Genomic DNA, 26,451 nt, shown 5'->3' on the forward strand with positions numbered 1-26,451 from the left:
TTGTTTTACCCCTCATCTGTTTTACAGGCCGCCATCAGCAGATCTCTTGAAGGACGGAGGGGAGATTGTGAAAACTCGCCACCCTGTATACGCAATCCCTTATGACCTCGAGCGTACCACAAGCTTGGAATAACGATGACATTATCTTATTTTTTAAAAAAAGGGGACGTCAAGCACTTGGAGAATTACACACCAATCAGCTTACTGTCCGTTTTCTACAAGGTATTTACTAAGGTAACCGCTAATACAATCGGAAACGTCGTCGCTCATTTTCATTATGATTTCTTGTTTCCCCTGAAGTATTGCTTTCAAGGTGCCCAGGTAATCACATATGTCTTTGAGAAATACAAGGACTTCTCACTTGAAAGCTCAGCAATTACATTATTTTTTTTCTTCAAGAAGCTGTTGATTTCCTCTCTGAGGTTAAAAAATCTCTTTATCACTTTTTTGGAGCTTAAGCAGCACACGTAAGTGTGGTGCAGTATCTCCCCATGATTCTAGTAGTTGAAGCAGTGAGGTGAAGGGACGTTGGTTGAGCGCTCTTAGGCCAATAAAGTTCATTGCTCCAAGCACAATGTAAATGACAGATTTTTACGGCATGTGCTTCCTGGTGCAAAATGCACTGCTCCGCGACAAACTATTTGCTAACCCTGATTCCTGCAAATTTCGTCCGTCCCACAAGACTCCTCCTGCTTCCGACCATTTCTTGCGCTCTGTTGCTACGCGCACACCAAACACTTCGACTGCAAGCCGGTGCGTTCAAAAACTCCTTCAAGCACCGAAGTGAGGTCCGTTCTAGTAGTAGTTTCTTTCACCGCGGAACCAAGTCCAGTTGTTTTTCTTTCGCATTGAGATTATTATCTACGTCCGTAATAAAAATGGCACAGTGGACATTATCTGTAATATCAGTGCTTTCCTCAAACGCAAGTGGCTTTGAAGTCCCGACATCTGTTCATCGTGGCGTTTTAAATGCATTGACTAATCTCAGTAATTCCGCAACAGTGGTGGGTGGCAGGCTTTTTTTTTCTAATTCCTTTTGTCGTGCTGGCCAAGATAGCGGCTACAACTTCAAGCAAGCAGTTTCTTACATAGAACTCATCAGCGAAAGGTTTTCGAAATTTGCAATTAGACAGGAAATAACGAAGCTTGCTCTCACTGTTTGCTCCGCTGTTTTGGCATGCCTTCAGAAAAAGCCCTGCTGTTTTTTGAGCGATACCTTCAGTTGAGCCACTTCGTCCTCACGGATATATATGTAGTTAATGCACACTATTTGAAACGATGACATGGCGCGATGTAGCTTCGCAGGTACACACACATACTACTAGCAGATTAAACACATCACCTTGTCCCATCGTTCTGTGAAGAAATACGACTGTTTCCACCTTGTTGAAAAGACCGCTTTTCATCAGCTTTTGGCCTTGACAGCCAAATTCCAACTTTGAACTTTCACGGCAGAAAGCCTATGTTCTTACCGCTACAACGGCTTAAAATATTGAAACAGGCGTCGTGAACGTGAAAGGCAAGTTAGAGCAGGCTATCGTCAAATGGCATTTCGTATAGTAAAGCGCCCATAATATATCTTCCCAATGAGTGCCATAAGTGGTGAGAAGGAACAGGCAAAGTGATTTCAAACCCTTCACAAAGTTAGCTGTGGTTTAACTACAGCTCAACCTGGTTAGAGAGCGAAAGCTATGGCGTATCGGGCAAATATACGCGGCTTGGCGTCTGTGACGTTTGAATGCGTTCCGAACACTGGATAGGCAGCGCGCCCACCCTGCCACCCTGGCAGGTGGCAGTGAATGGCGGATCGCGAGAGATTGCTCACGTGATGAACAATGCGCCCTATTGCATCAGTGCTGCGATGGGCTATCTTTTCGGGCCCCAAATTCAACGCGAACCGAGGAAGTTGTAATAGATCTCGCTGCCGCCGATCCAAAATCGTAAGCGGTTATCACAGACTTTCTTGTGCACACTGTCTTGCAGGGAAAATATCGTCTCTTGCCTCCTAAATTCTAAAAAGGGCTCCCGCCGATCCAACTCGTACAAGCGTAATCTGGGTTCCTGCCCACCAAGGTCTACGAGGCAGTGAGGTCGCTGATGGGGCCGCCCGAGCGCTCACACACCGGGCTCCTCATTCTATTTCTCCTGGCTCAGAAGCTCAGAAACCACTTCTGCGGTTCCGCGAAATTTTAATTCCCTACTGCTGCGAAATCGGCGCCTGGCCAAACACTTTGATCCGAACATAGATGGGCGCTGCCCACACTGATATCTTTCACATGGTGCAGGCATGCACTCAGGATCCTCACCTTACCCACCCCCTCCCGAAAGGCGTGGGAGACTGCCCTCCTCAACTGCTCCACACTGGAGTCTCACAGGGCTCTAGTAAAGCGGCCGCGAGACGGGGCCTCGTAGGGCGGTGTCCCGAACTAAGGATACCGACCATGTAGCGGGGTTTACTGATCTCCAAACTCTCTTTGAGTATTAGCAAGTTTTTCGCCACCGCGACCACCACAACATTGCCAGAGCAAACTCATGCAGCCCACATCTCTCTCTCATCACCCCACGTACCTAAGCGCGATTCGCGCCCACTGACTCAGGGAGCCAGCTATGCGCACTTCGCTTCCTAAAACGATCGGACTGTAAAACGTTGTCAACGCCAACGCCAATGAACGCCGACGGCCTATGGCTTCGAGTCGCAATTTCGCTGTTGCTGAAAATGTTTTACGAAACAGCGCAGAAAAGACACGGACGCAGAAAAGAACACGACCACATGAGAGCCGTGTGAAAAAAAAAAGTTTTGCAAAACGATAATTGCCAACAAGTCCTGCCTTTCGTGTTTGAAACTCTAATATACGTGATTGCAAGAGCGGGGTTTTGGAAATGAGGGAGGGCATAGCTTTAATAGTGTAGCTGGCAGTCAGGAAGTCCATAGGTCCAGGTGAATGAAACAAATGGCAGGCGGACATCCTAGGTACTCCTTTCAGTAAGGGGGTGAGAACTTGGGAAGGGCTGCAGGCCCAGATCCCTTCCTCTACAACCAAAATAAAGAACCACGCAGCCCTGCCGGCTACTGAAGTAGTACGCACGGAAAAATAAAGGTAGGCGTGTTACTCCGTGCTTGTTTTGAGGCGGAGTGGTATAAGGCACGAGAAATCGACAGCGTGCCGTCAAAAATAAGAGTGCATTTAATCAGGCTGGTGACAAAAGTGTCTTGTAGTAAGCCTGCTCGCAAAGCATTTACCATGTTTGCTCACCCCAAGGAACGCACTACTTTTTGGTCGCGGATACAGACAGCGCAAACAAGAACGCTAGCTTTGACAGCGTTCCATCTGATGTCTGAAACGAAGTATAGTTACCCGCATTGTCGTCGAAATGCGGTTGCACCGAATGAATAAAATGGCATTGTTAACGTATAAAGCGCCCCGGAAAGCGGGCAATTGGTGAGTTTGCAGATTACGTGAGCTCTCGGTTACTGGGGAGTGCGACTTCTCTGCCTTTTGTTACCGCCTCAGTAATTTAGCCTCGTACGAGACGAATGTTATTTAGTGATTCAGAGCCAGCGATAAAGGCAAGATATGAAGTTACTGTCCGACATTTTCAGCTAGCTGCTAACGGTGAGCATCCGAAAGCTATCAGATCGTCAACGTCAGGGAGGAGATATGATGAGGCGAAGCTCTTAAATAACGGACCATTTGCGAAAATTTGTCACCTTCTCCGCAAGACTTGTTTCCCGACCAAAATCAACCACGACGTCTTGTTCCGTGACCACACTCGCCCATTCTTTGTGGAAAAGAAAAGCGGCACTACCCCCATCTGCATAAACTCCGGGCGTTCTCCACTTTACGGTGTCTCGGAGGGAGCTTTCGAATGGGCAGAATATCGTCCCCTATCCTAAAAAAAAAGTTACACCTAGCACGAAAAAGAAGGAAGGTTGTCCGGGCCATGTTCTCCAAGACAGCTGACGTCCTTGAGAGGCTCAGGCAGATTAAGGGGTCCCTGCCTCTTAACCTTTTCAGAACTAATCCGTACCGCCTGCACAAGATGAGACCGTTTGCTTGATCTTAGTTGGAAAGCAACCTTGGTAGGGAAGTTGACCGTTGAAGCTGGCATTGCTTTCAGAACGAAGACTGAAATTTTTTAGACCTCTGCTATAAACAATTTGTCATAAATGATGTTTGTCTGTAGCATGCGCATATACTTACTTGCTCGATATACTTGCTCAATAGATAACTCGATTGTGCTTTTGTGTTGGGTGATGGTAATTGTCATTGCCATGCGGGCGGAATTGGTTAATTTTGATGTCTTAAGCTTTTTAAATGTGGTCCTCTTCGGGAAAAATAACCGGGAGAAAAAAACTCTCCCTCAGAAAATGTAGAAACCATTTTGTTCTCTCATCGTGTCACTTCTGTTTTTCCTCGCACAAATCTAGCCGACACCTCACGGACGAGGCTTTTGTACACTGATAGTGGTGCGCCCTGGTGTGCACGTAAGGTCACGGTAGTGGGCACTACAAGAACGTCGCTAAATTAGTAAACCTACAAACTGTGTGGTTTAACGTCCTGAAGAGACACTTGGGCTATGAGACGCTCTGCAGTAGAGGGTTCCGAATTAGTTTAGACCACCTCAGCTTCTTTAACACGTGCACTAACATCACACAACACACGGACGTTTTAGCGCACTAGCGCTGGGACACCACACACTAATCGATTTTGCCACTGTCTGTATGGTTAATATTGACCTCGGACTGTCTGGCTTGACCTACGCGGCAGGTGACCCACCCGAGTCACGTGACCTTGTTACGTCATCAAAACCTGCCCACCGTGGCAGGTGGCAGTGCAATTAATGACTGCTCGCGAGAGGTTACTCGGGTAGAGCAACCTGGGTCCCACATGCCCACCGGTGCCAGCACCTTCCATCCCAGGGCAGTGGCGAATCGCTTAACCGCTGCACCACTGCGCAGGGAGTGGTGTGAGAGTTCCCAGCGATCAAGGAATTTAAGATATGGGATGACTGATTCCGCATGGATGAGCATTAACCAATCAACGCTATCATGCCATACCCTCCAGTTTTCGTGTGCTAGCACTGAGGCCCCCACTCACCGATTTCGACGATCTTTCTCTGAAGGCTGCTTGCCATTGAAAACTCAGCCCCGAACCGTACCAACGAGCTACCGCTTCTAATTCGCATTTGGCTGAACCATGCTAAATCGTCCGCCATTCTTTCTTGTATTGCACCTCCATCGAAATAGGGTCTTCGTGATTGGGATCGAATCCCCAACGTTGGGATCAGTATCCGAACGCCAAAGCCACTGAATCCCATCGACGAACACGCGAAATTTGTTTAAAACTTTCAATGCTCCCTCGAGACTAAAGGGAGGAATAAAGTACAAAAGGAAGCAGGATCGCCGAGTGAACGAAGCAGTCTACCAATATCCCTCAAGAGAAAAGCATCCAATTGCTGTATCTTACCGGTACTCACCTACCGGTCAGAAACGTGGCGGCTAACAGAGGGTTCAGCTTAAGTTATGAACAACGCAGCGAGCTATGGAAAGAAAAGTGATAGGTGTAACGTTAAGAGATCGGAAGCGGGCGGATTGGGTGAGGGAACAAATGCGGGCTAATCACATCCTGGTCGAAATGAAGAGCAAGAAATGGGCTTGGGGCAGGGCATGTAATGCGAAGGCAAGATAACCGCTGGTCCTTAAGGGTGACGGAGTGGACTCCAAGGGAGAGGCAAACGTAGAAGGGGGCGGCAGAAAGTTAGATGGGCAGATGAGATTAAGAAGTTTGCCGGGATACGGTGGCCACAACTGGCGAAGGACAGGGTTAATTGGAGAGACGTGGGAGAGGCCTTTGCCCTGCAGTGGGTGTAGTCAGGCTGATGATAATGATGGTGGTGTGCAGCTCATGTGAGCTAAATTGCCGCTCGTCGGCTTCCTGTGCAACATCTCCGAACGGGTCACTTGGCGAAAAAGGCCTCCACGTGGGGGTGAAACCTGGTAAGCAACAGGAACATCCATTCCAACGATTGACAGCGGCGAAGCGCGACTGAACGGGAAATGCGTTTCACAAGTCAGCGATGACATCGGGAACAACGTGTATCTCAAGGTAAATCTGTCATTTAGTTACAAGCGCGAAATGCCGAACGTTCTATAAGCACTGCGAAGCGAGTGGCGTACTCGACCGATGTTCCCCCCTTGTCGAGAATTACGAGACGTATGATTTAGTTCTACTTCCATATATACTCTCAGAGCCTAAGCATTAGAGATTGGATATTTTTAACGCGAAAGCATAAAGGGCCCCGTGTCGCAGAAAAGCCGGTGTCGTCGTGGGCGTCGGCGGTGCTAGCCATGAGCAAAAAATCCCAGAAGCATTAATAAATAAAACCAAGTGAGAAATTCGTCGAGTTGAGGAATCCAGCCAGGGCCTCCGGAGTGCGAGACGAGCACGGTTACCACTCCGCCACGGCAATTCGTTGATTTGGAATGAACAAAGGCGCGTCTAGTGAATACGGTGTTGTCTTAGAAGGGCGATCTAGAGACACGTACGGTGGTGTCCATTCCGTCCATTCCTTTCGGGTGTCCACCGAGATATGAGAGATCGTAGTAAACAAATTTTCATTTCATTTTCCTTCTCTTACGGCGCGGTTCGGGTGTCCACCGAGATATGAGAGACAGGCGTCGTTTCCTTTCCTTCAGGGAAGGCGCCGCTCCGAACGGGCGATGGCGCTCCGTGGACTCCTTGGCAACGCTGCAACACGCTGTCACGCCCCAGTCTTAAAAACAAAGCCTACGTGTCCTCCAATTTTTTTTATGACATCCTTGCTGAAGCAATCGTGTACTGTCGGGGACGAAGGTTTTTGGCGTGCACCCAAAAAAAAAAATAGAATTGACAGGCGATTAGGATAGTCCATAATGTAAAATTTGAGCCCAGCTTTTCACGCGTCACCTGCCAACGCCGGCAGGTGGCGTTTCACGCTGCTAGCCACTCTCCGAGACCTTCCCGCGGCAGCCACCTTCCAGGTGGCGCTTCGCTCCGCTACTTAGAGCATTAAACGACAGGTTAAAAACGCGGAAGTTAAAAATTGGATGAATTCAATGGAAAAGAAACATAGTGTAGAACTATATCGATTCTGGAAAAGGCAGATCAGGAAAGAATTTTTCTATGATAACTCAAGAGGCAGTGCCCTACTTTTTGAAGCTAGATCAGGGTGTCTTAGAACGCGCAGCTACAAAAAGAAATTCAACGAAGAAGATGACACATGTGCAGTGTGTGGTCGATCTGTGGAAACAATTGAACACCTCATAATCAAATGTGATGGTATCCATCCGGATGTCGATGCAGGCACAGTCACTCTTTCTGAGGCCCTAGGGTTTAAAGATAACAATGGTCATGTAAATAAATCGGTAGTGGAAGTCAGCAAAAAGCGATTGGAGGATTGGTGGCTGAAAAGCAGAGATGTGGCATAAGGTTAGAATTGTAGGAAACCGTAGGCAAAGGTGATAGAGAATCTTAATGAGAATTGCCAATACAGTAAACAAAAAAATAATAAAGAAAAGCTGAGCATGGTGGCAATTGCCACCACCCCGTTTCAAAGGGGGCGCTCCTATCCTCCATCCATCCATCTATGGACAACCGTTCGCGCGGACAACGCCGACGACGACGAGGAATGCTGGAACAGGCAACGTTTTTAAAGGGATCTAAAAACGTTGGGAACAGGCGCCTGAGAGCTGCGCTCTCAAATTATCTAGGGCCATGGCTTATTATCCCCCGAGAACCCCGGAAAGGTACTGGAACATCACCCGCAGACTTGTCCGTGAAGCATCTGAACTTTAAGCACTGCGAGGCTAGGCTTACTACTCGCCTCATTATTTCGGTTCTTACGCCATGCTTTCACTCAATGTTTGTGAGAATATTGACTTGACAGGCGTAAAACTTGCTGCGCGACCGCGGTGCTCAGTGGGAGTGGTGCCGAGCCGCAGGCACGCGGATCGGGATGACGACGATAACTCTATTTTCCGCTAGATAAGGCGGCCCCCTACACCCCGTCCCCGGCACGCAGGCCTTTGTGACGGAGTCCGGGACCTCCGCGATTAGAAGCAGGCGAAGAGGTCTTGATTTCTCGCTGCTTCTTCCGCCGGGCGGATGGCTTGTTGCTGTGAAGCAGGGGCCTCGCTCCACAGCAGGGCTTCCCAGGTTTCTCTACAGTTTATGTTTTCGCCAGCCCCTAAGGAGCTAGCGCATTCCCATATTATGTGGTCGAGTGTCCCTCTCGCCCCCTTATCGTTTTGTTTCTCATGTCTCTGAACATGATATGCCCAGACCGGGTTTACGAAGTTCCCAGCTTGGAGGCGCCGCCATGCGATTGCATCCCTATTCTTTAGACTTTTATCCGGTGGTGGCACCAGTCACCTCTGTAACCTGTAATTTTCAACAATCTCCGTATGATTTTGCAGACGCTCGTCCATGTTCGGAAGTCGGGCGGCTCCACAGCTACCTGGAAGTAGAGAGCTCGGTGGTATCGTGAGCGCGACGCGCTCCCGTAAATAGCGCGGGAGCAAACACACACTCCAAAGAATTTACTGAGTGCTTACTTTTCGGAAACTTTGAAGCAAATCATTTCGTCCCAATTTTCGCTTCGTACGCAGTCCCGGAATCTTGCGGTAGAGGTGCACATTTGAATTTATCTGCAAAAATTTACACTGTGCCACGTTGCTGAATATCTCTAGGTGCAAGTTTCGAAAGGCAGTGGCCCCACAAAAATGGCTGCGAATGTCTGCGCTGTCTCTCATATTCCTTTCCCTCAGAGCTGGCGTGGCCATATGCTAGCAAACGCGGGAGATTTCCGTTTCAAGAGGAAGATGCACCTGGAAATGTAGGTTTAAGGCTCACTGCAGTCACGCAGCAGCGGTGTGCTTTCACGCAAATAACCACGAAATAAATCCATGCACCAGCAAGCCCCAGAAATGGGGCCAGCCAGGTGTGAAGAAAAGAGGCCCGTGTAACAGATGCATCTCGTCCCTTGTTGTCTGCACTGTTGTGGCAGCCATCGACGCAGGCCGCTTCTGCCATTGCGAAAGTGCCGCTTCGCTCAGAGTAGTGGACCAGAGTAGTGGTGCGGCGCCCCTGCAGTGCCTTAGCCGGACTGCGTCAAACGGGCAGTGCACATTCCCAGCAAGCCATGGCTCGCCGCTAGGGGTGAAGCACGGCGCTGTCGTCGCGCGAGCAAAGTTGGGATTCCCTCCCGCGGTTCCTTCGCTTTGCGCCGCCGCTAAAAAGATGTGTAGATGTAGATGTGATGTAATTGAAAGCACCTGTAAAACGGAGCTCTAGAACATGACATTACATTACTCAGCGAGTGTGAGGCGAACAAGCAGGACGACGCGGTGAGAACAGTGCAGCGACTGATTGTGCCAGGACAGCGCACCAGAACTCACTCAGCCAGGGTCACTGCGGACGTTCGGAGCGTACGCAGACGACATGTTTACGCAAAAAGCGTACCGGCGCTAAAAGACGGAGACAACACACACAAGACAGGACTGGCGCCAACTTCTAACTAAAGTTGGCGCTAGTCCTGTCTTGTGTGTGTTGTCTCCGTCTTTTAGCGCCAGTGCGCTTTTTGCGTAAACATGTCATGCTAAAACCAACTAGCTCAAATCAAAGTAATGCTCTGCCTCGTCTTGCACTGCATCTCCGCCGGCGATGGGCGCTACTGAATAGGCCCTCGACTAGTGATGGAGCCCCATGGAAGGCGGGAGCCTGAATGCAGAGAGTCGTTCGTTGGTTCCATCAGTCGGAGACTCGAGCAGTGGCGTGGTCGGCAGTTTCAAGGGGTAGCGGTTGACTGCAGTGTTGTCAGGAGAGAACACTGAAAATAACGATTGGTAAACGGCGTAGCTTCTCTTTAAAAACACTGGCGAACATGGTTTCGACTGAGCGGAAAACATGTGTAGACCAGGTCTTTCAGGACACGCCTATAGTCTAAGGTGTTTCCTGTTTGTCAAGTTCCTTTATCAATCACAAAACAGTGATCGTAGTGTTCGAACCTTAGCGTTGTCAACCACAGTTGACAATGATGAAAAAATACTATGCGGTCTCCGGATACTGTATTGAAAGTTGCCAATATATCAATTTCACCAAAAATTCTCTACAGAGCAGTTCATAGCCGGACAGGGCTTCCGAGGAGCGGAAAAGTGCTGTCGTATATATAACGCCTTTGCAAACAGCGTTAAATCGTCATTTTTTTTCAGCTAGCAAATGTCATAAGCCCACTTTTCGTGCCTCCGCTTCATCATCATCATCATCATCAGCCTGACTACGCTCACTGCAGGGCAAAGGCTGATGATGATGATGATGATGATGATGATGACCGTTAAATGGCGTTCCACACGACACTTACGAAACAACCGAGCGCACCTCCGCCGCTGCGGTTGAGTGAACCTCTGGACAACACTCTCAAGGTTCGGATACACATGAGATAGATAGTTTCGAATGCAGAAGCGAGTGCAACCGCCAACGTAATTCAGTCGGTGTATCACCGAAGGCTCCAGCGGATGTCTTCAGATCAGATCCCCCGGCAGCATGTGTTCCTCTGTTTTACGTTCTTGAAAACTATAACCGCACCTAAATTAACGCCTATTTCCTTCTGCAGTCAACAAAGCCATTAAAAATAGCAGCAATTTCCTATGCCTTCATTAGTGTGGAGAAGAGCTGGCTTTTTCCCAGGTATATATCCCAGTGAACCTCTTCGCACCCGCATTAATTATAATGACATGGTTTGCGCAAAAAGCGTACTGGCGCTAAAAGACGGAGACAACACCGTCTTCGTGTGTGTTGTCTCCGTCTTTTGGCGTCACTACACTTTTTGCGCAAACCATGTCATGCTACAACCAACTAGCTCAAAGTCTTGCATTAATTGTAGCACGCTTACAGAAAGATGCCAGCGTTACCCGCATCTTCTTTTCATTCAGTTTTGGACGACTTATGCGAAAACATTCCTTGCGATGAAACCAGGTATCGAAAACTAACAACAGGGTACAAGCAGACGGAAACGCCGGGTGTTTTGGTGAAGTGTTGGCCGGGAGTGGCGCCCGACGTGGGGCGACTGGTCGGCCGAGAGAGAACGACGGCCGCGCCGCCCTTGGCGTGTATCGATCCGGGCCACAGGTGCAGCAAGGCAGGCGGCGCTGTTGTGCGCGCGCCACTTGCGAGAGCGGAGCGAGAAAGCGGCGGCATTTCCAGAGCAGCGAAAGAGGGGGAGACGCTGCTGTCACGAACGCAGCGAGGGCGACAAGGCAGCGGCCAGGGCTCGTAAACCTGTCGAAGCGGCAGCTCGGGCGCCTGGACGCGTGTCTGGGCGGCGAGACGCGACAAAAGGAGACTTCCTCCTCCTCGCAGCTGCGCCCACAATGGCCCCGTCTCCTGCCTCGTCCAACTTGCCACTCATGGGACGCGCAGCGAATGAACGAAGTAGCGAACGCCACTTGATGATGTTGCGGAAATTTGCCCAGTTAGGCCCATTTTTTTGGCTCGGGAGTCAAGAACAATACGAGTCTGTCGGCGCCACCAATTAGAATACCGCAAGGAAGAGCGACGCAAGAGATTTCTTGAGGAGTGAAAAATTATCCAACAATCTGCTAAGATCGCCAGGTGGCTTGAAGAATTCGTACCAAGCAGACCCACGAGGAACGAGAAAACAGGGGACTGTAATTATCGGCCGACCGTTAAAGGCCAACAGAACCTGAACTAAAGTAGCTGTTAGGGCTTGTTGGTCAGTGATCATGGTTAAAGAATGCAGCGCTAGAAGGCAAGGAAAAACGAAGAAGTGGACACAGTTAGATAGTATTAGAGAGTTTTCCCACGCCTGCTGCGTTATCTGGTCACGTGGGTCTTGGATGCCATTATAAAAGCTGCTCGTTTCTCTGAACAAATGTGTTGGTAGTCAGCGCCAGTCCTGTCCACTTCTTCGTTTGTCCTTGTCTTCTCGCGCTGCATTCTTTAACCATAAACAGAACCTGGCTGCAACGAAGGCGGCCGGAAATGTGCGGCAACCGATGTTCAGCAACGGCCCCCGACCTGCAGCGGTCGCGACGAGAGTGAACGTCCAGCGGTGGTCTCGAACCAGAGAAAAGGGGACGACGACCTTGAAGAACGTCTGATCACGAAGGAAAAAGCTGGGCGTATAGCCGGAAGAAGGAGCGGACTCGGTCACACTCTTTTGCTTTGATTTGTGGCCAAACGAAACGACTGCCAAAGGTTCGCCGCTTTGCTCGCATTCACACAGGCGGCAAAGATGCGCCCGGCCGCCTCCGGATGTGTCGCATTCACCCTGAAGATCAGCCGAAAAAGGCAGCCTTCAAAAATCACGGGGAGAACGATGCAGCAGCAGCCAGCTGAACGCAGACGCCTGGAGGAGGCAGCACACGTCAGTAAGCGTTACTCATTCGGCCAGTTATAAAGGGGGACACGTAGCAGCCTTAGCGCAGAAACTGAGGCACACACGTGGGCTGAAGCCGCGCCTAACTCCCCTGAGAAAACGAAGAAAACTTCGAATCCAACATCCTCTTTACTCCAGGCAAGACGCGCATAATAGCAGCTTCCAATAGATTTTCATTACAGAGCGTTATAAGCTAGTCCCTCAGTTTCTCGCCGTCGTCATCGTAAGATTGATTGATTGATTGATTGATATATTGATTGATTGATATATTGATTGATTAATATATTGATTGATTGATTGATTGATTGATATATTGATTGATTGATTGATTGATTGATTGATTGATTGATTGATTGATTGATTGATTGATTGATTGATTGATTGATTGATTGATTGATTGGTTGGTTGATTGATTGATGGCATTTAATGTCCCAAAGCGACTCAGGCTATGAGGGACGCCGTAGTGAAGGGCTCCGGAAATTTCGACCACCTGGGGTTCTTTAACGTGTACTGACATCGAACAGTACCCGGGCTTCTAGAATTTCGCCTCCATCGAAATTCGACTGCCGCGCTAAGATCAAACCCGCGTCTTTCGGGTCAGCAGCCGAGAACCATACCCACTGAGCCACCGCGGCGACCAAGGATGGACGGATGGATGGACGGATGGATGGACGGATGGACGGACGGACGGATGGGCGTGCGATTATTAGCCTCCCTTTGTACCGGGGTTGTGACAAGTGTCACCTGTAGTGATTGATTCCTAGCGTGCTCAATATCATCGGATTAATTGCTTGTTTTCTTCACATTCCTAAACTGCGCTCTTGACCTTCTCTTTACTTTTTCCTACTTTTTGAAAATTGAGCATGCCTCGCTTTTCCGACACCCTAGTGCCTCACGTATTCCCACGGTGGCATCGTGCACTGTGGGTTGGAGGGTCTTACACTGGATAAAAATATGCTCCGTCATTTCCCGTGTCTTGCATGCAGCAACAGCAGACGTCATCCGTGGTGTCAAATTTTTGCTGATAACTCTTCGTCCTCGAGCACTCAGCCGTAGCCTCCAAAACTAAACCACTCCCTTTAGAACTGTGAAAAAGTTTTCTCTTGTAATCTTAGATTCAGCCGTCCTATAGGGCTCCAACGTCGGCTTATCCCGCATTTTCTTTTGTAAGCAATTATTTCCTGAGGATCCTGCTTTATGTTTCAAGATTTTGTTACTTCGAGTTTCTTGCTTTTGACATTTGTATTTATTAGCAAGCCATCTAGCTCATCACCTCCATGTAGTACCGATACTGTACCTGTATAAAAGTACCTGAAAATTTTTGCCATCCATCTTTTCTCATTCATACGCCACTCTTAGGCGTCGACGTCCACAGCGCCATCTGCCAGCTGCCTCGGTTGGCAGGTACTAAAGCGGAGAGAGAGGAAAACTCTCTCCATCTCTAGGGGAGAGGAGAAAGAGAGCGCGCAAAGCGACGGATAGCCTGGTGTCTTGGGCGTCAGCTTCGGCTGCGGGATGTGGTTGGTTCGAACCCTAACGTAGGACAAGAAAGGGTGCAAGCGTCCCAGCTTCTTTCTATGCTGTCACGAAACAGCCTACGCTTAAACATTTGCTTGCCACACTCTTTGCTTGCTACACTTTTGCTTGCCACACTTTTTATTGCGAAAGCAATACTACTTGCACTTTTACGCCTTTGCCGTGCCGCGGCGGTGACCACCATTGACCTTCATTTGACCTTGATTGCATTAGATTGGATTAGATTACATTGGACTGGATTCGACTGGACTGGATTGGATTAGATTAGATTAGATTAGATTACATTAGATTGGAATGGATTGGATAGGAGTGGATTGGATTGCATTGCATTGGATTGGATTGTATTGTATAACCGATGCATCATCACAAGTCTAACCACAAGCACCACCACCAGCTACACTACCAGCTGTACCATTGCTTAGGATACGGATATTGCTTTCGCAATTACCGGGCTTAACCAAGCTAAGCCACAGCGAATTTTTTTCGCTCACAACGCTGACGGCGGATTTTCTGGTGAACGAGGCCTTTAAAGCTATCCCGTTAACGAAGGTGCCTCCGAGAAGGTAGAAAATGAAACGCTAAAGGTGCAGTGAAGAGGAATCTGAACTCGTCTTTTTGCCGCGGGAACTCAATCTACGCGTTCCGAGCATTCTTAGAAACTCTGACTTATTGCCCTGTGTGGCCGATTTCCCTAATTAAATCGAATTAACGTCCGGCTCCTGCCTTTTTTTATTTGAATTCTCCCTCGTACGGTGGGCGGAGTCGACCAACGCGGGGAGTGCCTTTCACCCAGTCCCGAGGCGGCTTGCCGCTCTGCCATCGGTGGAGTAATACGTAGTAATCCGCAGAAGCAAATAGTCCGCGAGTATTTTTATTTCTGCGGGCTTATTTTCCGGCTATATTATCTGCGAATGAAACTATTTATTTACGGATACCTAAAAAACAATATAAAGCGAAAGCAAAGCCTCCACGGAGCTGGCTGAAAGGCACTCCACGCGTTGGTCGACTCCGCCCACCGTACGGGGAGAATTCAAAAAATAAAGGCGGCAGCCAAACGTTGATTCGATTTAATTAGGGAAATCGGCCACACAGGGCAATAAGTCGAAGTTTCTAAGAATGCTCGGAACGTGCAGATCGAGTTCCCGCGGCAAAAAGACGAGTTCAGATTCGTCTTCGATGCACCTTTAAGTGACCCGAATTTCGGCAGACTATCATCACCAGCAAGACCGGGACATAAATGAAAAGGGCACTAAAGTATCGAACCTTGAATGAGTAGAATAAACCAATCTAAGGTGCTATTTCGAAATGAATATAACGCGACTGAGACGACAAAAGACAGGAGGTGGACGGGACAAAGGCTCCTCTCAACTGGTTTTTATTTATGGCTGATACCCACACTTTTAAAGTTTTTTTTTTTACACGTACAAAAAACCGCAACCACTCCTTGCAATAGCGGTGCGCACGGGAATAGAACTCATCAGATACACGTCTGCAACGCGCCATACACGCTACGGTAAAGTTTCACCCAGGGCTGCTGGCGCATTTCCAAAAATTCTCACTGATGTGGGATGCCTCCATCAGTTGACGTGATGACGCCACGAAGCCCCTTCTCCCATTACCCGTGTCTTGTTTAGCAAAAGTGAGCATATCCTAGGCTATATACAGGACTTGCAGTGAACTACTCATTTCGTTCCAGTTCCATTTTTTTAAGCATTTTTCGTGCTTACAAAGCGCTCATCAAGGCATCGCCCGCTCTGGCCACCGTACAGGCACAAGCCACATGAGAGGGGGGCCTCCGCGATTCGTGAGGCACTGCCTCCGAGAGTCGACGAGAATGGGCGGCCCCAGGCATGCGCTGAAAGAGCGACCGACCATGCTAACGGTGTTTTGTCTCACCGGCTCTCGGAGGCAGTGCTTCCCAAAGCGCGGAGGACCCCTTCTAATGTTGCTTCTACCTGTACTGTCTCCGTAAAAGAGTTCCCACAGTTTCCCGTATTTGATTCACAATCCCTACCTTGTGCTCAGCAATCCTGTGCCAATGCTTCGTTTCAAAGGTTTGCTTTATTTTCTTCTCTAGGAAGAGAATTTCCAGCTTTCAGGCCGCAGAAAAGACATAAGACTCTTTGTTATGAGTGCCTTCGGTTTCTTGTGCATGCAAATAACTGAAATGTGTGTGTGTTATTTGTGTGTGTGTGCGCGCGTGTGTGTGCGTGTGTGTGTATGCGCGTGCGTGCGTGCGTGTGCGTGTGTGTGTGCATATGTGCGCGTGTGTGTGCGTGTGTGTGTTTGCGTGCGTGTTCGTGTTTGTGTGTGTGTGTGTGCGTGTGCGCGTGTGTGTGTGCACGCGTGTGTGTGTGTGCCTGCGTGCGTTTGTGTGTGTGCCTGCGTGCGTTTGTGTGTGTGCCTGCGTGCGTTTGTGTGTGTGTGTGTGCGTGCGTGTGTGCGTGTGTGCGTGCGTGTGTGCGTGTGTGCGTGTGTGTGTGTGTGTGTGTGTGTGTGTGTGTGTGTTTGTGTGTGTGTGTGTGTGTGTGTGTGTGTGTGTGTGTGTGTGTGTGTGTGTGTCAGAGAGAGTGAGCCATTAATGAAGCCAGTTGAGAGCATCGCTTGTACCGTTTACCTGCTCTCTACCTTTGTCGCTCTACACGTATTACCAAATAGCATATTGAACCTACTCGCCCGGCAGAAGATTTTATTTACGCACAATCTAAGCTGCATATACTGTACTTATTCTAATGCGCCACCTAAATATTTTGCGGACTGGTTCAGAGTGTGGTGCTTCAGTCTCAGACTGCTGTAAACAGTGATTTTAAGAGGGCCGTTTCACTTGAGCGATGCCTTCCAAGTTTTTTTTTTGAGCCTCCAGGAGTTACATCTCTGAGTTAAAATATTGTTAATGAAGATTTTCAGTTCAGTCTCTCCATTGCGTTCTAAGTTTTCAGTGGGAATAAGTGATATGTTATTTTATACACTGTATGAGAGAACATACCACTTAATGCCACTTAAAAGTTAAAATGCACTGCGCAGACTATAACATATTTTATAACATAACAAGTTATGGTTATTTGCATGACCCACAGCTGGACCGTATATAACAATGTTCTTAAATGATCGTTCCTATCGTTATCTGGCCGTCCGTTCTACTGAGGTGAATGATGCAAAACACGCTTACATCCCTGAAAAGCGTTATTTGCAGGGCTGACTTTATTCAAGAATAAACATTATACCCATCGGTTTTAATATTGCATTTTGCTGCGCCGCAGGCGTCGAGCCTCCGAGCGACAGTCCGAGCTCTTCCGCGGTATACTATAGTATAAACGCGGACGCGACGTGGGCTTCCCTCGCTCGCTCTCGGCAGACCTCTGGCGCTGCCTTTCACGACGTGTCGCCTTTTTCAGGAGTCGTGTTCGAAAGCATCTGGCGTGTGTCAAACGCGTGCCAAAGCTATTTCAACGTCAAGCGCGTGTTATAGAGAGATATTCGCATACAAGTGCCTCGGTGCTAGTATCATCTCAAGCGTATTGTGCGGCGTGTGCAACTTCCAAGCGTTTGCGGCAGGTCACGCCACACTCAGCGGAAACTTGAGCTTCCAGTAAGGGGATAGCTGAGGCGCGAATTGAGTCCGTGCTTGCGTCGCTTCGCAAAATACTTGGGACAACGCGTCGTCGGTTGGGTTCCGTATCACAGAAATACTTGACACCCGTTTTCCTCGAACAAGAGCTCTTTCCAATAACGCTGACAGGAGTTTTTGTTTTCACTTGGGCTGATGACGAGTAAGAAAAAGAATTGGGACGGCGCGAGTTTTCCAATGGCAACTCTGCCTTGCGCACAGCTCCCATTCTGGCGGCTCAGTGAAAGGCGTGTCGGGTAACCAGGCGAACGAAACAGCGGCGCCGCTGTGGCTCAAAAGCCACCCCAACGCGATACGATGTTCCTGCGCTCCAAAAAGGGGTGGAATTCGGAAACAGCCATGCGATCTTCCGCCACGGAGAGGTGAAACGCAAAAGGAACAAGGAAGACATAGACACAAAGGAAACAGGACGAGCGCTGATGTGTGTCTATGTCGTCCTTGTTTCCTCAGCGCTGCACCTCTCCGTGATACCTAACCGACTGACCCACACGAAGGTACTAATCCATCTCCCACTTTCAATTATTATTGTTTCGGAGCGAGGCCATATGATGGCCAAATTAATTAATTTCTTTATTTTATTTATTTATTTGCTCTCAGGACCGAAGCAGAAATGAGTCGAAATAATAAAGCACAACACGAACAAATTAGTGCAGCAGCGCTACAATATACTGGATAATCATAAAGAGCAATTTAAACCGGTTGGCATTTGTTATGGAGGCGGCGAAGGCGGGGGGGGGGGGGGGGGGGGGGGGGGGGGGGGTGCGGTGGGGGAGTTCCATTGCCGAGACGTCTTGGGGATGAATGAGCCGCAGTGATGGCTGGACACATCAACCTTGAAGTGGTGGCGCTGCGGGATGAAACGTAACCAGCGAGTCCCGGAGTTGAGGGGAGATTCTAAAGACACTTGGTAGCGAGGTGTTGGATGTGGTAAGAGAATATGTCTACTTAGGGCAGGTAGTCACCGCAGATCCGGATCAGAGTGGAAAAAAAAAGTTGGTTGGTTTTACCAGGCGAAGTGCGAATTAGGCGCGCTAGAAGTTCGGTTTTCACTTCAGTTCCGGCGTTGAGATTAAGTTTTCACAGATTGAAGTTGTTCGGATAGCGATAATAATAATAATGTGAATTTGCCATCCTGTGTATGAGATGGGAGGGCGGAGGGGAAAAAAAGCTGCTCGCAGGCAGCTTGACGAGCGCACAGCCCCTAGTTTGTTTTTTTTCTCGGGAGGGGGAGGGGCGGGTAAAAGCAGCACACCAAAAATACACACAAAATTGGCACAATAACTAAAATATCACATAAACGGGGTAAATATTGCGTTTCCAACAAAAATAAATTCCAAGGACATTACAAACCACGAAACCAAGAAATAACAAAGAGAGGCTTATTCAAAATTAAGGGCTATAGATAAAAAGGACATAGTGGTAATGAGGTCGTGCCCAATATGCCGAATTGGTCATACTCTACATTCATAGATCCCTGGGAGTCTTTTGCCAAGACTCCAATGCAGCTCCTGCATACACACTCCGTAGGGAAACTTTACGGCCACCCAAAGTAAGGACGAATTATGGACGACAACTTATTGAATATCAAACAGCTGACCTTCTGAACAAAATACAAGAATTAACAGATCTCAGTGCTAATGCCTCTAAGAACACGCTTAAAGCTCTGCTGCTCGAAAATAACTTGGAATTCAATTAATCTGCCATGTTTCTCTTCATAGTTTGTATTGTCTGGGAGTGCATTATCGCTTTGAATATTGCTGTTGTGTGTTGCTATATTGTTGTTGCTATCATGTTGCTAAACTTGCAACATCATGTTCAGAATTGTGAACATTTGCTTCTTCTTCTGTGTTGGCATGTACGGTCTGTTGTTTGCTGCATACGCGTTTTTTTTTTTGTTGCATGATTTATTTACCTTTTTTTTCCCCTCAGTGCTGTGACATTTTCTTATTTCCCCCCGAAGATCTTGCTGTGGGACTTTTCGCATAAATCAATGTTAAATGACTGTGCCAAACTGTATTCGGGGCAAGAGCCATCGTCTGGCGTTTCGCCTTTTGCTCTTGCTCCTCTTTCTGAATCAGAAAGGAAACAAATAAATCAAATCAAATCAAATGAAAATCAAATCCAGGCGCCCCGCCGCAGCGGTGAAGCATTGCGCCGGGCTGCTCCATGTTGCAATCCCAAAGGAAGAGGTGGAGCGCATAATGGCAGTCTACCAATATCCCTCAAGAGAAAAGTATACAACAGCTGTATCCTACCGGTACTCACCTATGGGGCAGAAACGTGGAGGCTAACAAAGAGGGTTCAGCTTAAGTTAAGGACAACGCAGCGAGCTATGGAAAGGAAAATGATAGGTGTAATGTTCAGAGATCGAAAGCGGCGGAGTGGGTGAGAGAACAAACGCGGGTTAATGACATCCTAGTTGAAATCACGAGGAAAAAATGGGCTTGGGGAGGGCATGTAATGCGAAGGCAAGATAACCGCTGGTCCTTAAGGGCAACGGAGTGGATTCTAAGAGAAGGCAAGCGTAAGAGGGGGCGGCAGAAAGTTAGGTGGGCGGATTAGATAAAGGAGTTTGTGGGGACAAGTTGGCCACAGGTGGCACAGGGACAGGGTTACTTGATGAAAAAGACAGAGAAAAAGAAATTTAACGAAGATATATCAGAGTGGCCTCCGTGCTGCAACGGACGTAGTCCGGCTGTTAATGCAGGAATAAATTTAAGAAAGGTCCTTGCGACGGAAAAAACCTCCGATTAAAATAGCGGTCAGCGCACCATTTGACTCAGCGGTTCCGCCTTGTCAACGAACGGCACTGGCTTCGCTCACTGCGTCTTCTCCCTCTCGAGTTCCTGAATGTGGCAATGATGGTAATGACGCGACAGCATTAAAGTTATTCTTGCCGATCGCGTCACTGAAATGCCACAACAGGTCAAAGAAGACTGCGCTTCGATCGCCACGAATGAATGGAACAAAATTTGTAACACTGTCAACTGGCCCGCTGAATCAGAAACGAACCTTGCACCTACTTAGAGAATTCATTTTGCCTCAATCGGCTGCTCTTCCAACGATCGAGAAGCACCGTTCCCTGCTAGGCGCGGATGCATTAACGTCCCAGCTCCGCGATATTTGCATTCTTCCTCACCTGCCTAGTATACATGGACGCTTTCAATGCAGAAGTCCATGAGGCGTTTACCATCTGGAGCCTCGATTGGCCGATGGAGCAACTAAAGTGAAAGTCGGCCCCAAGTGGTGACCACATTACCTACTCGCCCATTCGCAACCTCAACGACCAGGACAAAGAACACTTTCTGAAAATTATAAACTTCCACTGTGATAAGACATCCTTCCGGCATCTTCGAAACAGTCCATTATAAACCTACTACCAAATCCAGGCAAAAAAGCCACCCTTCAAAATCTCCCCGTATCTCTGTAACCTCATGTATCGGAAAGACAATGGAACGGATGGCTCTCAATCGGCTTGAGGCCCACCTTGAATCCACAGACGTTCCTTCGCGTCCGCTCTGTATAACCGTGCAGCTCGTCCGTGCTCCAGTCCCGTTCTACGCAGTTCTGAGCCGAAAAAAGTCCGCGTCGACCTCGAGAAGAATGGTTATCCTCGACAACTGCTGCAAAACCAACAACGTCTCTCTCTGCAACCTGCCGAGCCCGGGCTCATCGGACAACAGAAATGCGCGCGCATTCCTTACGGCCGGGGGACAAGTGAGGCTGTGGCACGAGTATTTGGAAAATACGACGTGCGCGTTGCGCACGTGCTGTCCAGCAAGCTGAAACAATAGCTCTGTCACATCAAAGACCGTCTGGAGCGCCCATGCTACCCCGGAGTCGAGTACAAAATCCCCTGCAAAAACTCCGATGCCTCATACGTTGGCGAGTCTGGCGATTTTAAAAGAAGGTTAAGAGTACACAAGAACGACGTCAACAATGCTCGCAAGTCATCCAGGCCCCTGGCTGAGCATGCTCAAGAAATGGAGCACACCATTGACTGGAAGAACGCCACAATCTTAGATACCATGCATGAAACCTTTATCGCCACGACTGCTTCAAGAATCTTCTTATATACTGACTACGGATAATGTCATTAACAGGACGAAGGATGATCTCCCGCATAACTACCCCCGCTCACAGCACTGTCAAGTGCGCATATAAGAAGCGGCCCTTATCGCCACGACTGCTTTTATAATATTTTTGTATACAGACTACGGATAATGTCATTAACAGGACGAAGTGTTATCTCCCGGATAACTACTCCCACTCACAGCACTTTCAAGTGCGCATATAAGATGCGGCCCATTCCGTCCATCTTTCATTGTGAACAAGGGACCCGCAGGGGTCCCGAAACGTCATGTTTTAAAAACCATCTTTGGCAAGTGTATGTTCTGTTTTACCACTATGCTTCCCCTCGCCAGACATTATTCTGTCTAACCCTTGACTACAGCTGATTTTTGTGCCTGTGGACAACGTTGGTAACCCCCAGCTCCGGTTAACATACGGTATTATTTTCCTTTCCACTGTCGCGACAATGGATTGCAAGATAGGAAAAAGCGGCCAAGGCTCCTAGTGACCGCAGAGGTCGCAAGCATCTACGCACAGGCTGCAAGGCTTAAAAGGCAACTGAGTTTCTCGAACAGAGTCTGGCGCGTCTGGCGGAGAGGCTTCTTGCGAGTACGAAAGCGGGTTGCTCAAAGGCCCGAGAAGGTTTCTTTGACAAAAGGAAGAAAATTGCACCCATCCCATGTCTACCCGGTGTCTCCCATCCTCTCAGAAAAGTTGCGGCCAGGTTTGGCGTACGGGTGGTTTTCATTGCTGACCACAAGCTCGGCAAAGTATGTGCCGCAGTCAGGAAGTAGCGTGACAAGTCGAGGCCCAATGCAGGAAAGTGCGCTGTCAAAGACGCCACAGGATACGCGCCGTGGAACACAGGGGTTAATTGCGTGCAAAGTACTGCTTTTGTGTGAAAAGGTTTATTATGGGCAGACGGGAAGGTGCCTCAACGTCCGTCTTAGAGAGCACGAGTAGTCGCTGGGGACCTTGGTCGCTTCTTCCAATTTTGTCATCCATTGCCGCGACTTTGGAAAGAACAGTAATACCGTATGTCAATCGGAGTTTGCGCGTACCAACGTTGTCCACAGGCACAGAAAAAACCTGTGCCTGGAAAAAGCAGAAGTATATTTCATAGCCACATCGCGCATCCTGTGTGTCGCAAAACCTTCGTTGGCATTACTCCCGATCGAGCTGGATTATCTTAACGGAACTATTGCGACTTCTTGAGTGGAATGCGCGCTTGTTGTTTGACTTCTTTTTTGCGTGTGCTTTTATATACCTTACGCGCCTGCGCGTGCTGAGTTTGAAGGCTTTAAAGCATGAGTCTTTCATAACGAATATTCATTGGATAGTCAACGCTTTGTGTGGGTACGTGTTTCTTGCTTAGTCCTCGTTTTTAGCGCTGTTCAAAACGAGAAACGCTCAACAACTTGCCCACTTTTCGGTTCTACTGATATTTTGCGTATACTGCAACGATGGATGGACAAAGTAACCGAACTATCAAGGGACTACTTTTGCCATCTACAACGATGCGATTGTAATCAATTTGTCGTTTTCATGTGTTCCTCTTGTCCTCCCGGGACTTGACAAAAAATGCGGAGCTTGAAATATAGCGGACGGCACTGGCAAGCTGCCTTTAATTAGATGCACATGACATACCGACTATTTAAACGATTCAGGAAATTGTGCTGCTAGGCGCCGCTAGAAGCGGTGGGCCATAAGGACACCGGGGCCCTTCATGCAACATAGCCTGCGCTGGGAGTATTGATGCAAAACTATCGGAAATTTCAATATCAATAGTATCGATAGTTTTTTTTTCAACTATCGATAGTGCTACTATCGATAGACTATCGATAGCATTATCGATAGCGTTGCTATCGACAGTACTACTACCGATAGTACCGCTATCGGTAGCAAGACTATCGATAGTGAAACTGTCGATAGTAAGACTATTGATGGCACCAATATTGATATTATCCATTTGTTGGCCAGCGATATAACCAAAAACATTTACGATACCTGATTGGAGGTCTCCGGGTAAATTTAAGCCAGCTGGGTTTCTGTAACGTGCAGTGGGACAGTTCGGAAAAACGGCCGCGGCGGTTGAATTTCTTTGGAGGAGAAATTCGAGGCCCGTGTACTGTGCGATGTCAGTGCACGTTAAAGAACCCCAGGTGGTCGAAATTTCCGGAGCCCTCCACTACGGCGTCTCTCATAGCCTTAGTCGCTTTGGGACGTTAAACCCCATAAAACCAAACCAAACCAGTTCGGAAAAATACGTGGAACTGCGGCCGATGAAAGAACAAACAGCACAAGTTGTGCTGGTTTGCTGACGCAACCGCTGCAGAAATGTTTTTCGCACGCATGCTTAGCAACTAGGTCATTCGCACGCTAACATTTTATCCAGCAACTTTACGTATGGAACGTCCGCAGAGCTCGGTGACGCGTAGGCTGCAAAAACAAACGAGTCCTCTCAGTTACTCATACCATCACCTCCATACCACACACCCGGGAAACCAAGTTTAGAATGCAGTGGGTACGCGTGGTTGATTTTATAGTATCGATAGTACTATATCTAACAAGTAGTATCGACACGGCTATCGATAGTACTATCAATAGAACTATCGATAGTACCATCGATAGTACTATCGAGACTGCTATCGATAGTACTATCGATAGTCTTTTCTACTATCGATAGTTCGATAGCGACTCAACTATCGATAGTATCGATAGTACTATCGATAGTTTTGCATCACTAGCTGGGAGCCATCCTCCGTTGTCCTGGCCGGCACGGGGCCCGACGATTTTCCTTGCGCCGACCCCTGTTTCACGCGAAGTGACGCAGCCGAAGCACGCTTTCAGAGCATGCATCCATCCGATGACGGTGGGGCTGAGTTACTGCTCAGACAGAGACCCACTCGATGCGGCGAACCCCAGTATTTGCGGGAAATGCGTGCCAGAAAAGGGTGCACCTTTGTGGGCGTCGACATTTACGGCGGCCCGCGCATTGTGGCCTCTATTGAAGCACACGGCGCCCTTTGTCCGCCGCCCGCGCGAACACTTCTAGCGTCATTGTGGCGTAGGCGACGGGAGCCGCGGCAGTGAAAGAAGCACCGTCCGCGCAAAATTTACGGCCCTCTTCAAAGAGCGTTTCCTCCGCCCGTTGAGAAACCTGGGCTACGGTAACGACTCGAGTTCCTAGCTGCGACAGCGTGTTTGCGACGTTGTTCAAGCGCGCTCCCGCAGTTACTACATAAAGGACGTAGCCTCCTTCTGCGCTGGAAGCAAGTTCTAGACGAACGGACGGCTTTCACTGCTGTTTAAGTTTCCAACGCTCTCACAGTATTTCCTACTCACAATTCTGAACGCTTCCACTCCGTCCATACATTCCTCGTTGGACCTACGCTCCTCAGTTTCTTACAGGACGCAGCCGTAGAGCCCCGCGTACCTCCTTTCGCGTGTTCTGACATTCTCCTGCTCACTGTTCTGAACGCTTTCACTCAGTCCAAACATTCGTCCTTAGGCTTATCCTCATGTGCCTCTTACAGGCCGGAGCCGCTGAACTCCACGAACCACTTTCCGAAGGTTCTGACGTCCTCCTCATCTCTCTTGTGACCGCTTTCACTCCTTCCGCACATTCCTCGTTGGACTTATGCTCCTCAGTTTCTTACAGGACGCAGCCCTAGAGCCCCACGAACTTGTGTTATGATGTCGTCCTCCTCTCTTTCCTGAACACGTTCATTCTGTCCACATATTCCTCCTCCGACCTGTCCTCCTGCGCCTCTTGCAAACCGGAGCCGTTCAGCCCCACGAAACAAATTCGCCAAGTTCTGTCATTCTCCTGCTCACTGTTATGAACGCCTTCACTAAGTCCAAACATTCCTCCTTCCATCTATCCTCCTCAGTCTTTTACACGCTGCAGACGCTGAGCCCCGCAAACCCCTATCCAGTGTTCTGGCATCCTTCTCTCTCTCCTGAACGCTTTCACACCGTCCGCAGTTTTCTCCTCGTGCCTGAGCTCTCCTCTCCTCAACGGGTTCAACGGCTCTCCTGAGCCGTTGAACCCGACGAACCTTTTGACGCGCCGTTGTTGTGGATCCCATTACGGGGAAAATCCGGCACTTGCGTTGTCGGCATTGTGAGCGGAAGATCACAAGCATGACTGGCAGGTGGTGCCCAGAGAGCAATCTAGGAGGCAGGTGGCCCATTAAGGTCACGTGACCTTACGGCGCCATCACAACCTGCCAACCGGATAGTGAACAAATGGCCCGCTGCGGCAGGTGTCAAATTATTGGTTGGTCGCTCGAGAAGAGAAAACTTGGACGCACAAGTCTCATCACTGTGAGTACCTGCCGTCGCTTCACCTCTGCACCACTGCTCTCGAGGGGGGGGGGGGGGGGGGGATAGAAAATGACCTTCTGCATAAATACCAGTTAACCCCTTTCGCTATCGCGTCATAGTCCCAAGGCGAAGCCGAAGTATCCCTTTTAATTTTTTACGAATGTTCTGACATCATCCTCCCTATTCTGAGCGCTTACACTCCGTCCAAACACAATCCTCCTTCGACCCACCATCCTGAGCGGTGCAGCCCCACGAACCGCTTTTCGTATGTTCTGACATTCTCCTGCAAATTGCTCTGAATGCTTTCACTCTGCCTACGTATTTGTCCTTCTACCTATCCTGCTTTGGCTCTTACAGGCCGCCGCCATTCAGGCCCACGAACTTTTTTTTTTAATATTCTGAAATCCTCCTCCTAACCACTCCTAAACCTTCAAAACGCTTTCACTCTCTAC

The 26,451-nt window shown here is 48.8% G+C and overlaps 1 protein-coding gene across 1 annotated transcript in view; it reads left to right on the plus strand.

Moving 5' to 3' along the window:
• Positions 1-26,451, plus strand: part of Awh (LIM/homeobox protein arrowhead) — a 179,178-nt gene that overhangs the window by 61,669 nt on the left and 91,058 nt on the right. The gene's annotated exons all lie outside the window — the stretch shown is intronic.

The sequence above is a fragment of the Amblyomma mixtum genome, chromosome 6 (genome assembly GCF_055824585.1).
Source record: "Amblyomma mixtum isolate Tamu chromosome 6, ASM5582458v1, whole genome shotgun sequence".
Classification (NCBI taxonomy): Eukaryota; Metazoa; Arthropoda; class Arachnida; order Ixodida; family Ixodidae; genus Amblyomma; species Amblyomma mixtum.